At 38.4% G+C, this 12611-nt stretch overlaps 1 protein-coding gene across 2 annotated transcripts in view; it reads right to left on the bottom strand.

Annotated features, from left to right (window-relative positions):
- CLCN3 (chloride voltage-gated channel 3) overlaps positions 1 to 12611 on the bottom strand; it is a 74201-nt gene that overhangs the window by 59456 nt on the left and 2134 nt on the right. The gene's annotated exons all lie outside the window — the stretch shown is intronic.

The following is a 12611-nucleotide window of genomic DNA, read 5'->3' as shown; positions in this document are numbered from 1 at the left end:
CTGGGGATCAATGGAGTCCCCTGGGAGCCATTTGGAGCTCGTCCCCTGGAGCAGCAGCTGCAGTCGAGGACTCCCCCCTTGGCTCAGGACGCTGCCCAAGGGAACTCTTCGAGGGGCCTTGAGTCGGGACACTGCCCTGAGCAGGTCCTCGAGGTGGAGAGCCCTCACTTGTTAGGTGAGTGAGAGAGCATTACGGGATGTCATTAAACCCTGGGAAGTGGTGCTTTTTTCTGTTTTGGGTTGTCATTAAACCCTAGAAAGTTGTTCTGTTCTCATCACGCAGACATTTAAACCTGTAGTTTGTGGAGGGCTAGTTAATTGTGTTAAACACAAATTTTTAACTTTTGGTGGTTGCTTATTTGAGAGCCTCTGTAACACAGCAATAACATGTTTTTTTTGCATTTTCAGTGTAACACTAACACATTAGGATTTCACAGACTCAGGACAAGTCCTCCTTTGCCTTGCAGAGTTAAATCCACAGAAATAACTTTGTGATTGGGTGGTAGGAGCAAGATGTGATCATACCTTAATTCCATACTCTTCTTTATCTAAAGAAAGTTTCATGTCTGTCATTTCTCAAACATCATCACTCCTTATTAACATACAACAGCCCTACATATGTTTTTTCAGTAATAAGAAACCTCTCATTCCCTCCAAGAAAAGGAGATGTCCCCCAATCCATCTTCGAATCTTTTCCTTACACCCTTTTTCTACTGCTTATCCACAAAACTCTGTAACCATTCACTATAACTGTTACAAAGCTATATATGCACTCTAAGTGTCCAGCAGCTGGCAGTGATAAAAACAGGTAACAAGACTCCCAGTTCAGATCCCCCTCCTCTACCCAGTCATTGAGCCTTGTATAACCAAACTGGTTGGCCAACATCAAGACTTGGTAGGGAAGGTCAGAGAGTACTGGCAGAGAGTACTTTCCTGTACTGGCAAATGGCTCAGCCTTCTAAGTTAACTAGAAGAAGGGGTGAAAAAAAAATCAAGCAACAAGGTTTGCTGGGTAGCTGCAGATGGAAGTCTCAGCACTGTGCAGCTGGGTGATAACCCGAGATAAAATTCTGTACAGATAAATATGAATCACATCACATGGTGAGGGAGCAGCAGAACCAATCCCAACTTACCTTATAAAGCAATGGGCTCTGATCTGACTATTACCATTCACAAATGTAATAATAAAGTTACCAGGAAAAGCTCAGCATGCACTGGCAGTCCCCAAATAAATCTAATACAGGAATTATCAGTTAGGAGAGAGAACTTCATTAAACACCCGCATAAATCCACAGCTTGTCCACACCTGAAACACTTTACATGGTGCCAAGACTCCCAAAGGATCACAGAAGAGCTGGAACAGGCAACAGAACAGCACAATGACAACAGAGTACAAAACAGTTTTCTTTCTACAGGGCAACAAAATGGATTAGGACTCTTTGGTCTGGAAAAGATGTACTGTAGAAGATGACACTAGATATCAGCAGAATCACAAGTGGCATGCAGGAAATGAAGAACATTGGTTGTTTTTTGGTAGTTCCTACATGTTCTAGTGAAAGAGGTGAGGTGACAGGCAGAAAAAAAGCGCGCCGATTCTTCACAAAGCATGTAGGGAAGTGGTGTAATTCTTTGCCACTTTGCAGAAATATGCAATGGTTCATAAAGCAGCCTGACAAATTGACAGAGAAAAACCAAAACATCAAAAGCTATTAAAACAACGCCTCTGGTGGAAATGCTGGAGACTAGGAAAGCATTCTGGAGATGTGCATATGGTTATTCTGTTCTTACACTCTTTCCTAGAGATCTGCTGTTGGTCAAGACAGATCCCTTTGGCTTTACCTAAATTATTTAGAATATTTACAATCTAAAACAATTTAAAAATCTTCAAATAAATTTCTTCCACCCATCTTTATGTGAAATATCTTCTTAATCTTCTACCATTTTACAGGTACTGAGAAAAGCTTCTTAATGGACAGCCAAAAAAAATTCACACTGTTGTATGATGAAGCATATCCTATTTGAAAATACAGTTGCTTACATCTGGAAACAATGAAAGTATCTCTATTTTTTCCTTAGATAAATCAGATCACAATTTGTAATTTATTCAGAAGCTAAACCTGAAACTGTTCAACAGACACTAACCTTTCATAAACAGTAATTTTTTGGCATTCCCAATAAAACAGTACCTACAAAGAACATGCCCCAAAAAAAGTCAGATCACAAGTAGTCCAACTATTTCATTATTATGCACACAGAAAGTCCTGTTAACATCATTCTCCCTGTATCACTTGGGTGCTATCATAAATGGAAGTCACACAGCACAGCTGAAATGAGATGCTGGGACTTCCCAGGAGTCTCTTTACTCACTATCATTCATCACCTTCCTCCACCTGCTCCATGAACCAAAAAATCATATTCCAGACTCTCATCTGCCAAAAGGCCTCCTGCTTGAGTGAAACCTTCATTACTTTTACATTCATCTGATTTTCCTACATTCTGATGAGGCTTGTAAAGAGACACAAAAATCTCCTACCTTGTCAATAAAAGTAGCACCAGAAGACAAAAAGCACAAACCTCCCTCTGTAGCACATGGTAAGTTTTAGTCTATTTTATTCTCTTCCTGATGTGTATCTGACTTTAATAGTTATTATTTTCGCTTAAGGACTAATCTTTATTACAAAGGAGAAAACAACAAGCAAGAGAAAAACCCCTGTTCAGTCAGCAATCACAAAATGTTGCTTGTGAATGTATCAAAACAACAAAGAGGTAGCAAATCTAAAAGCCAAAAGTACTACCACTTCTATGAAGAGAAATAACTCTCCCCTTTGATGTCTTCTAAATCACTTCAGATAAATGTCAGAGCAGTGGATTACAGAGATTAAATCTTCCAATAAATGAGAAAATTATTTCAGCCTGGGCTACAATGGAAGGGAAAATTTCATCAATTAGTCAGTAACTGACAAACAAAACCAAGAGACTCTCCAGAGCCAGACCAAGCAAACTGCAAAGAATCCCTGCATCACCTCTGCACAAATGTGATCCCACATGTCAACTCCTCTGGCACATACATGCCTAAAGTTACATGATAGGCATGATCCTACAGGCCTTCTTTTCTTGTTTTGAAGCACTACACATCTGCTGCAGAAATATTGCTGCTGACAGACCTCTTCAACAATCAAGCAAAAGCCCTAACACCAAACCCACTCATTCTGAGGACCCTAACCAGGATTCTTAAGAACTGTACATTAATTTTCTGCATTCCGAGATAGTCAAGTACCCCAGCTACTTTGTATCCGACACTGTGTTACAGATACTGCCTTATAGCAGCATGAAGCAATGGCAGGAGCGTCATTAGGAAACTAAGACCATGAGACTGTTAACTGTTCAATAAGCTTCATATAGGACTAAAATTTTATTTCTTGAGAGCACATCAGTCAATTTGTCCATCAGTACCTGTAATTTAAAAAAGTGCTTGTTTAACAAACTAGGATACAAAGTTAGGGATGCACTATCATGAGCTGTGTTGAATATTCGAGACAAAAGTGGATGCTCATGTGACCATAAAATACTGTTAGCAGCTAAGAGATCTGCCTTACTTGAGTGAAGGAAACCAAGTAATGTGGACAGAGAGTAGACTCCTCCTCAAAAACAGATTGCTCTGAACAGCAATAATAAAGAAAAGGAAGAGCCAGGAAAATGTTTTTGCTATGGCTACAACAGTCAGAAGAGAACCAGTATCATGCCTAACCCAGTCTTGTGCAAATTATTACTTGTGGATACTGGAAGAGTGCACTCTTTACAAGAGAGCCTGCACACATGTTTATGGAGTTGTGAAGAGCAAACTAACCAGCCAACTTGCCATTTTATGACATCAGATTCATTCCACAGGTTCCCTGCCCTATACAAATGGCACTAAAAGACAAGTGGGGAAAGACGTAAATTACTAAAGAGAAATTGTAAACAGCGAAAAAAGGTACTGGCTGGATGCTAGCCAACGCCAATAACTTGAAAAAGCAAACAAATCCTGCACCAGATTCTCAGCAACTGTTAGTTACAGTAAATATTTAATAATTTTATCACTTAATTACTTAAGTAATAATAATACCTTTTTTCCAACAGACTACTGTAAAAAGCCAAGAGATATTACACAGCATTAAGAGTATTAAAGATATAACATTTATTTCTATGAAACATTGCAGCTTTGATCCAGAGTCTAGTCCTGATACCTCAGAAAGCAGACTCAAAAATGCTTCAGATCATCTTTGAAAAAAACAAAAATAGTGAAGTAATGCACTGTAAGACAAAAAAAAAAAGAAAATCAGCAAGTACTTAGAACAGGAAAGGAATCTGACTCAACTCACAAAAAAGGTTGCAACTAACCCATCACACTTCCATTACTATAGTATTTCCAGCATGTCCTGACCCACAAAAACTCTTCTACAAAGCAGGTTAACAGAGAATCCTCTGACACTAAAAAACTTAACAAAAAAACCCCACAAACAAAACCAAAGAAGAGGCAGCTAAAGCAGGACATCTTACCTCTTATGACTAGGGAGAGGGAAGAAAATAATAAGCATACAGGTATATTGAATTGTGAAAGATCTAATTAAATCACAGAATCAGAATGGTTTGGGTTGGAACAGATCTGAAAGATTGTCTAGTTCCAACCCTCCTGCCATGGGCAGGGACACCTTCCACTAGCCCAGGTTGCTCAAAGCCCCGTCCAACCTGGCCTTGAACACTGCCAGGGAGGGGGCAGCCACAGCTTCTCTGGGAAACCGGTTCCAGTGTCTCACCGCCCTCACAGTGAAGAATTCCTTCCTTATATCTAATCTAAATCTACCCTCTTTCAGTTTAAAGCTGTTACCCCTCATGCTCTCACTATACTCCCTGATAAAGAGTCCCTCCCCGTCTTTCCTGTAGCCCCCTTTAAGTACTGGAAGGCCACTATAAGGTCTCCCTGGAGCCTTCTCTTCTCCAGGCTGAACCACCCCAACTCTCTCAGCCTGTCCTCACAGGGGAGGTGCTCCAGCCCCCTCATCATCTTCATGGCCTCCTCTGGATTTGCTCCAACATGTCCATGTCCTACTTATGTTGGGGGCCCCAGAGCTGGACCCAGCACTGTATGTGGGCTTTCATGAGAGTGGAGTAGAGGAGGAGAATCCCCTCTCTCGACCTGCTGGCCACACTTCTCTTGATGCAGCTCAGGATACACTTATTGCTGGCTCACAGTCAGTTTTCCATCGACTAACACCCCCAAGTCCTTCTCCGCAGGGCTGCTCTCAATCCACTCATTGCCCAGCCTGTATTTGTGCTTGGGATTGCTCTGACCCATGTGCAGGACCTTGCGCTTGGCTTGGTTGAACTCCATGAGGTTTGTAGGGTTCCACCTCTCAAGCCTGTCAGGGTCCCTCTGGATGGCATCCCTTCCCTCCAGCGTGTCGATTGCACCACACAGCTTGGTGTCACTAGCAAACTTGCTGAGGGTGCACCCAACCCCACTGTGCACGTTGTCAACAAAGATTTTAAACCGAACTGGTCCCAACACTGACCCCTGATACAGTGTAGGCAGGAATTACATTGGTAAACGAGAACAGCAGAGGAACAGCTACATTAATACTGGAAAAAGTATATAAGGCTATTGCAATTTTCTGCACAGTCTAATACCTCGGGCACTTTTCTGCTCCCAAACGCCAGACATCCTGCTTATCTTTCAAGCCTGACAAATAAAAGGTCAAACATAGAAGCAAGTCAGCTGAAGGAGCCATTTCCAGCGCACTGAAGTGTCTCTGGAGAAGACAGAGTAGGACAACAAGAAGTCTGATTTCCAGGACATTTGTTGTCAGGCAATCCGAATAATCCGTAAATCTCAGGTATGTACTCTGTTGTCCCATAAAACAAAGGGTGGCAGGAAACAACAGCATCTTAAATTTGTTATTTCCTGAGGAGGGTGGTGGAATGAAAATTTAAAAGTACCCCAAATTACAAATCTGCATTAAATAGTTGAAAGGGGGAAAGGGGGGACAGGGAAAGGTACAATGTTGAAAATTGATGTTGTTGACAGAAGAGCTCTTTTCCAAACCAAGAATCTTGATAAACCTCAAAATCATTGTAACGTTCAATTTTTCTTTTCAGTGCTAAGAACTAAGAGCTAGAAAGCAGACATATGTCTCTCTCACACACACCTTCCTGCAAATCCTACGCAAGGACACTACCTAGTGAGAAATGCTATGCAGACATAATACAAAAGTAGATGCAATTAAAATTAAGAATACAATCATTATACATGTTCTACAGTAGAGGAAATGCAGTGATAACAATTGGGGAGTCATTTGCTGAAAATTTTTGAAAAAAAATGATAGAATTTTAAAAGTTTTAACTGGTAAGAACCCTCAAAAATGATTATTTCTTATAAAGTAGACAGGAATTCTATACAGATGATCTTATTAAAAAGAAGCATCCAACTACTAAACGCTTTAATAACAGGTAAAAACATTCCTCACGCTTTAATTAAAATTTTAACATATATCCCATATATATATGTCAGAACAACTGCCCAAGAAATGTAAGCAATGAAGAACAGCTTTGAACGTTTAACTCCAAACCTCCCCTATTACATTAATTTAAAACAGTACCCTGTCAGCTTTTTTACTTTTTAAAGAAGCCTGCCTTTCAGAAAGAGATTTTTAACTCAGAAATTATAATCTTTTTACAACAGTTTTAAAACAAAGGCCATGTTGTGCCCATCCTTTCATCCTTAGCCTCACCAGTGTCAAAATTACATTCCCATTTTCATTGCAGCCTCAGCATATCTAGCCTCCACTTATTTATTTTGCATGTCATGTGAAGATAGTTAAACAAAATGAGAACACCACTCATCTCCCAAACTTCAGGTTTGGAAAAGGGGTTAATGAATTGGGAGGAATTTCTCAATATAATTTTTAGATCACTAGCAGACTATTTCTTCATAAAAACGATCAAAAAATCTTACACTTAAAATACAGAAGGGAAGATGAATGAAGTAGCAGCTTTCCTGAACTTGATCTCAAGTCAGCTTAGACCACAAATATTCTTAAAGATACTCGAAAACCCAAACAGTTAAAAATTAGGGAAAGCATATGGTAACCTTATCACCCTGTTACATTAAAAAAAATCCCCATCTGACACTTAACTGATTTCCAGGACAGTACTGCTCCTACTGAAACCATTTAATGAGAATGTTTTTCTAAATATGACTTAAAAATTGGCCAAGATCAAAGTCAGAAAGGTACATTGCCAGTTAGTATCAGCTAATTGAGGTGTTTGATTTTTTAAATAAATAAATAAATAAATAAATTTGAGTTTATGTAGTAGGTACTCTTGGAATAGAAGATAAAGCAATTTCCAAAAATATAAATATATAAAACTTAGTTTAGTTCCATTCACAGCTACTTCCAAAATTAAATTACTGTTCAAGGAGGAGAGAGACACATACTCGTGTTCTTTAAACAAGAAATAAAAAAGGACAAGCACAGAAACACATAGACAAAACTACATGAAAATAGTTGTAAAGCATTAAGGTAATCTCAGCTTTAAAACTATAGCAAAATTCAGATTTACTTTCTAGATTCTACTGAATCTTACCACTCTTAGTTATAAAAGCTTAATAAAATAACAGCCTGAAAAGTTTTTTCACATTTATGATACATACCAATACAGAATATCACCACTATAGCTGATCTTCACAAAAGCAGAATCAACAATACTTAATTTTGATAGCACTTTTTATCTTCTCAGCTTTAAAAAAAAACCAAACTAATTACAGCATGAATACTGAACTCATGCTTCTAATCATATGATTTCAAACATTAAGACCATTGACTTTAGTTTGTATAAAGTATTCAGAACTACTTCATCTCCACTCTCTAAAATGTCTTAACCCCTAAGGCTATGGCTAGCCATAGCTGTGACAGCTGAAGACTTGTACCACCTAGCACAAACATATCAGCCAACCTGATAGAAGGAATTGCTTCTGTCACACCCACCAAGTTACTAATGTGAATACTGTTTAATTGCTTTTGACCAAAACTGGCCTGAAAACTCAAATTTAAATTTACTAACCTAGCCTCATTTATTAGAAACACTACAAACAACTCTGCTATCAAGAGTCAAGGAGTAGTCTCCCACACAGGCCCAGTAATACACAGCTACAGGAGTGGTAAGGTCTTTAAGGTTTTTTTTTTTAAAAAAAAAAAAAAAGTTAAGAACATAATCCCTTAGCATGAACCTGAACTAAATATAAAAGCAAATATAGCTCAAAAGCTTATAAATTTCACAGGCAAATACTGATCTTTAACCAAGTCATGGTAAACAACTGTGTCCATGGCTGCCACTTCAGTCCACGTGTAAAATACATGTAAAATACAGTATTAGTTTCTAAACTAATAGGTTAGTACCTATAGCTGCAAATATTCTGTCCAGGAAAGAAAAGATGGAGAATGTCCTTAGCAAAACAAAAAATCTCTGATGTTCCATCCGTGGTCATGCTCTGATGAAAACCACACTGAAATCTGTTAAGACAAATGAAAGGTAAACCCCATACTCCTCTTTTGAAGGACAGGAACTATGACTGTAGGTTCCATTGTAGACAACATAACTTTTGTCTGTTGAATCTTTGGTCATGATGCTGATTTTCTATTTGATGAAAAGACAGAGCAACAGCATGCAATCTTCTCTTCACAGTTTTTAAAGTATTTTGCTGCTTCTGAATGTGGACTTGTGTTGCAGTCAGCTGAGGAATACACAAACAGTGGAGTAAGAGCTTTTACACACCACAATATGACCAGAAATCTTGCTATTTATACTACTTTTCTTTAACTTTTTAGAGAAGTGCATTGGACAGTCCTTAGCTATGTGCACAGGTTCACACCTGAGTTAGGTGTCCTTCAGGTAATTTCATTCAAGTTCAATTCAATGCATTTGTATCTGAATGATGTGAAAGTACAAGAAATGAAACAGAAACTTTCAATATAAAGGAAATAAGAGACCATCACAGAAAAGAGGCTCTGCGAGCCAAGACAGAGCATATGAAAGCACTGACTCCAGCAGAAAGAAGCACATGAAAAGTATTAGTTTTTGACAGGCAAAATTTTAATTCAGGGTTGTCACACTGGAATCTGAAAAGCAGCATTATCCACAGCTTGAGCATCTTCTTGATAACAACAGGTACCGCAGATTTTTAAGATCTTTGTACTGAATTCCGATTTCTTCATAAACACACAAAAGCCCATGAGATCAAAGAAAAAATTCTACAGCATTCCCCAAAATACAGCACAGGCATACAACCATTGCTTATGAAATCATGTGGGGACCCCTGGTGGTTCCTCTTTACTTACTCTCCCTACTACTGATTTTCAAAGTAAATACCAGCTAATGGGGATCTCATTTGCTGTACTGTGGTTAGAAATTACATCTATAAAGAAATCAGAAAGGCTGGGGGCTCTTCTTACTATATCTAACAGAAAGATAAACTGGCAGATGCACTATGTAGAGGTATTCAAACTTCAAGGCTTGGAGCCCTGACAACAGGCTTGCTCTTTTTCTTGCTCTGGATCCTCTCAAGCAGCAACATTAGGGTTGCAAGGTGAAGGACTAAAAGGATCTGCAGTCAACACCAGGATCTGACTCATGGTTGACCTTCTTGGCTCTAGCTAGACAGAAGTCACCTCATTTTTGTAAATACAGCATATCCATTGCTGATTGCCATTCTGGTTGTCTTCAAAGGATGGAATAAATAAACTGTTAAGAGATAGCCATGAACTTCTGATGTTAATATGTAAGATTGTTAATGCCTTTTTAAGCTTTTTAATAAAAACATATATGCTAACCAAGACACTAAAAAAAAAAAACAAAACAAAGCAAAACAACAACAAAAAAAACCACACCACAAAAGGTAGTGAAGCCCTTGATGCACAAACACCACCAAAAGTATTCACTAAGTCAAGTGTGTTAGCAGTTCTGAATGCATAGCAAATTTCCCTCACTTCTGGCAAGAGTCTGGAGGGAAATTATTACTGTTAAATAGTGGTATTAAGTTGAAAGAGAGAATCAAAGTGGATATTTTATGAGGGAAAAAAAAGGAAGTGGCTTCATGGAAGATTTTTAATTTTGAAAATTACACAAAAAAGATTCAGCAATACTTTACTAAAAGGCTTCTAGCTAACAGAGTGCACAAGGAGGTCAGTTATCTTAAATGTGTTACATAACCACAGCGATGAGGCCAGTTCACCAGGTTCATAGACCAAATTTATCAAAAATAATCCATCCCCTATCCAAAGAACCAAAAGGGATTTTTAAAAATTTGTTAGAGAGGAACAATGAGATTCTTGTAATTGTGGTAATAACATGAATACTCAGTGCACAGGTTGTTAGCTCTCCTTGAGCGTTCTACAGTCTTATAAGCCTTGTTGGGTAATTTAAAAGACTATTCATGACTCAGCACAAAACAGAAGAAAACTGGTAAGTCTGTAAGACTGATAATTAATTTTAAGTGTTTACTCATTCTTATAGCATTCCACATGAGAATAAAAGTTTTCTGCAAGACAAGCAGCAAAATTCAAAAAATAATTTAAAAAATCTTCAGTTTTCTTTCCTACAGATACCCCCTTTTGTAGATTCACTTTTCAGAAACATAAAATTAGTGTTTGAAAGCATATGGAGAACTGCTTCCCCCCCCCCCCCCCCCCATGCACAACAGATGAAATTAGTAACAGAAACCTCAGGGAAAAAGCTGCAGTAGATCAAAACCTGCAGATAACACATTAAAACCAACAAATCTGGCAGAGAACACTAATTTGGAGATAGGAGTAGAAGGAACTCAAACACAAACTTATCTTTAAGGAAAACAAGTACTTGAATTTTAACTGGCAGGATGTCACCTCAGTAGCTCTATTCTGTAATTTAAACATACTACTGAAGTGAAATTACATTTTTACTATATCAATTAGGAAATGTTTCTTCATTATACTGTATTGCAGTATAAACATGCAAAATGCACATCTGAATCCTTCTTCGTTCATGAACTTCTTACATCAATTTCTCAAAATATACCAAAAATAAGAAAAAAAGTAACAGTAAAGGTTGTTTTTATCAAAGGGTCGGTGCTTTAGCACTGAACTTAATTCACTTTTCCTTCCTAGAGTTAACAGTCTATTCTTGTAACTAGAAAGTCTAAACAAAATGCTTAACAAACAAAAAGCTGAATCTCTAGAAAGTTCAAGGGGAAATAACTGATTAGATTCTCTGCAAGTCATTTAAAAAAACACACTGGTACCTACTACAATGTTATAAATCATCTTCTTTCCATTCATTTGCAGGCCTAGTATCCAAGATTACTCACTACTCAATACAACCAAATAAGGATACTCCAGATGTAAACAGATTTACAGCCATTTTAACAGCTTTGTCAACTCTCTTCTCTCTGATAATAACAGGTATTATCAGCTCATTAAGTGTAACTACTACCTCAACGATTTCGGTTTCTACCTTTTTAAAGCAGAGCACAAGTCCCAGCAAGGATTATTTCTAAAGTCTGTTTTCAACCCTCTTATCAGAATCAATTTAAATTAACACTGTTTTGTCTAAACATTATTCTCTCAGATGATTTTATAAAGGCTTCAAAACTTCAACACCAAGTTTCAAGTTAAACAGCTACTAATACTTATAATTGTCAACTTTCTAATATTCTGAGCATCTTCAGTTTCCAAAGCCTGGCATACATAAACAAGCACCAAAAGTACTATGTAGCAGAGCCTGGAGCTGTGTACCTCATTCATGAGCACGGGGTAAAAGGGTGGCCTGACATCTGAACAGCTTCAGAAGTCAGCCAACACAGGACCTGCACTTTCAGGTTATGTCAGAAGGGCAAGACTGACAATGGGGAACTTGCTCTTGGAGCACATTAGTACAAAGTTGAAATCTTAGTTTGGGGAAAACGAGCAGGGAGGAAGTATAAGCAGTTTCATGCACATGATCACTGCCAGCGCTGACCACCTTCAGAGGTTATTGGGTTACTGCTGCGGCCAAGGAAGGAAGTGCCAAAGCATGGACATGAAACCTAGAGTCTGAGATTCAGGAAACTAACTCTTCAAACAACTCAAACTGGCACTGTCATTTCTGGCACAAATCTCTTCAACTGTAGAGCTTCTATTCCACTTTTTATTATGACCAAGTTAAAAATATCCCAAGGGAAAAATTATTATTTACCCTGAAAACTTGATCTTCACGGTAACACCTATCCACATGCATATGAAGTCACTTAAATAAGGGGACGCAAAAAAAAAATCTGAAAGTTCCTAGAATGCCTTTTGGCAATGGTTGTGAAGTTGTCCCAGCTTTAGTGCTTATATTCAAAGACTGCAACTCGTTCAAATACCAGGGGAAGACACACACACACAGACACACACACACAGCCCCAGGCCCCAAGACCCCAGAGCAACAGCAGGGCAGGAGGAAGCCAAACTGTATATTCAGTGAACAGAAGAACATACATTACACAGGCAGATCCAGCTGTTCATAAAATAACTAGTGCACAGGGGGTTCTCACTTGTAGCTTACTGAAACACCCCTTTATG

Source organism: Athene noctua, chromosome 4 (genome assembly GCF_965140245.1).
Source record: "Athene noctua chromosome 4, bAthNoc1.hap1.1, whole genome shotgun sequence".
Classification (NCBI taxonomy): Eukaryota; Metazoa; Chordata; class Aves; order Strigiformes; family Strigidae; genus Athene; species Athene noctua.
The sequence above is the reverse complement of the archived record's forward strand: the minus strand, read 5'-3'. Positions and strand labels throughout refer to the sequence as shown.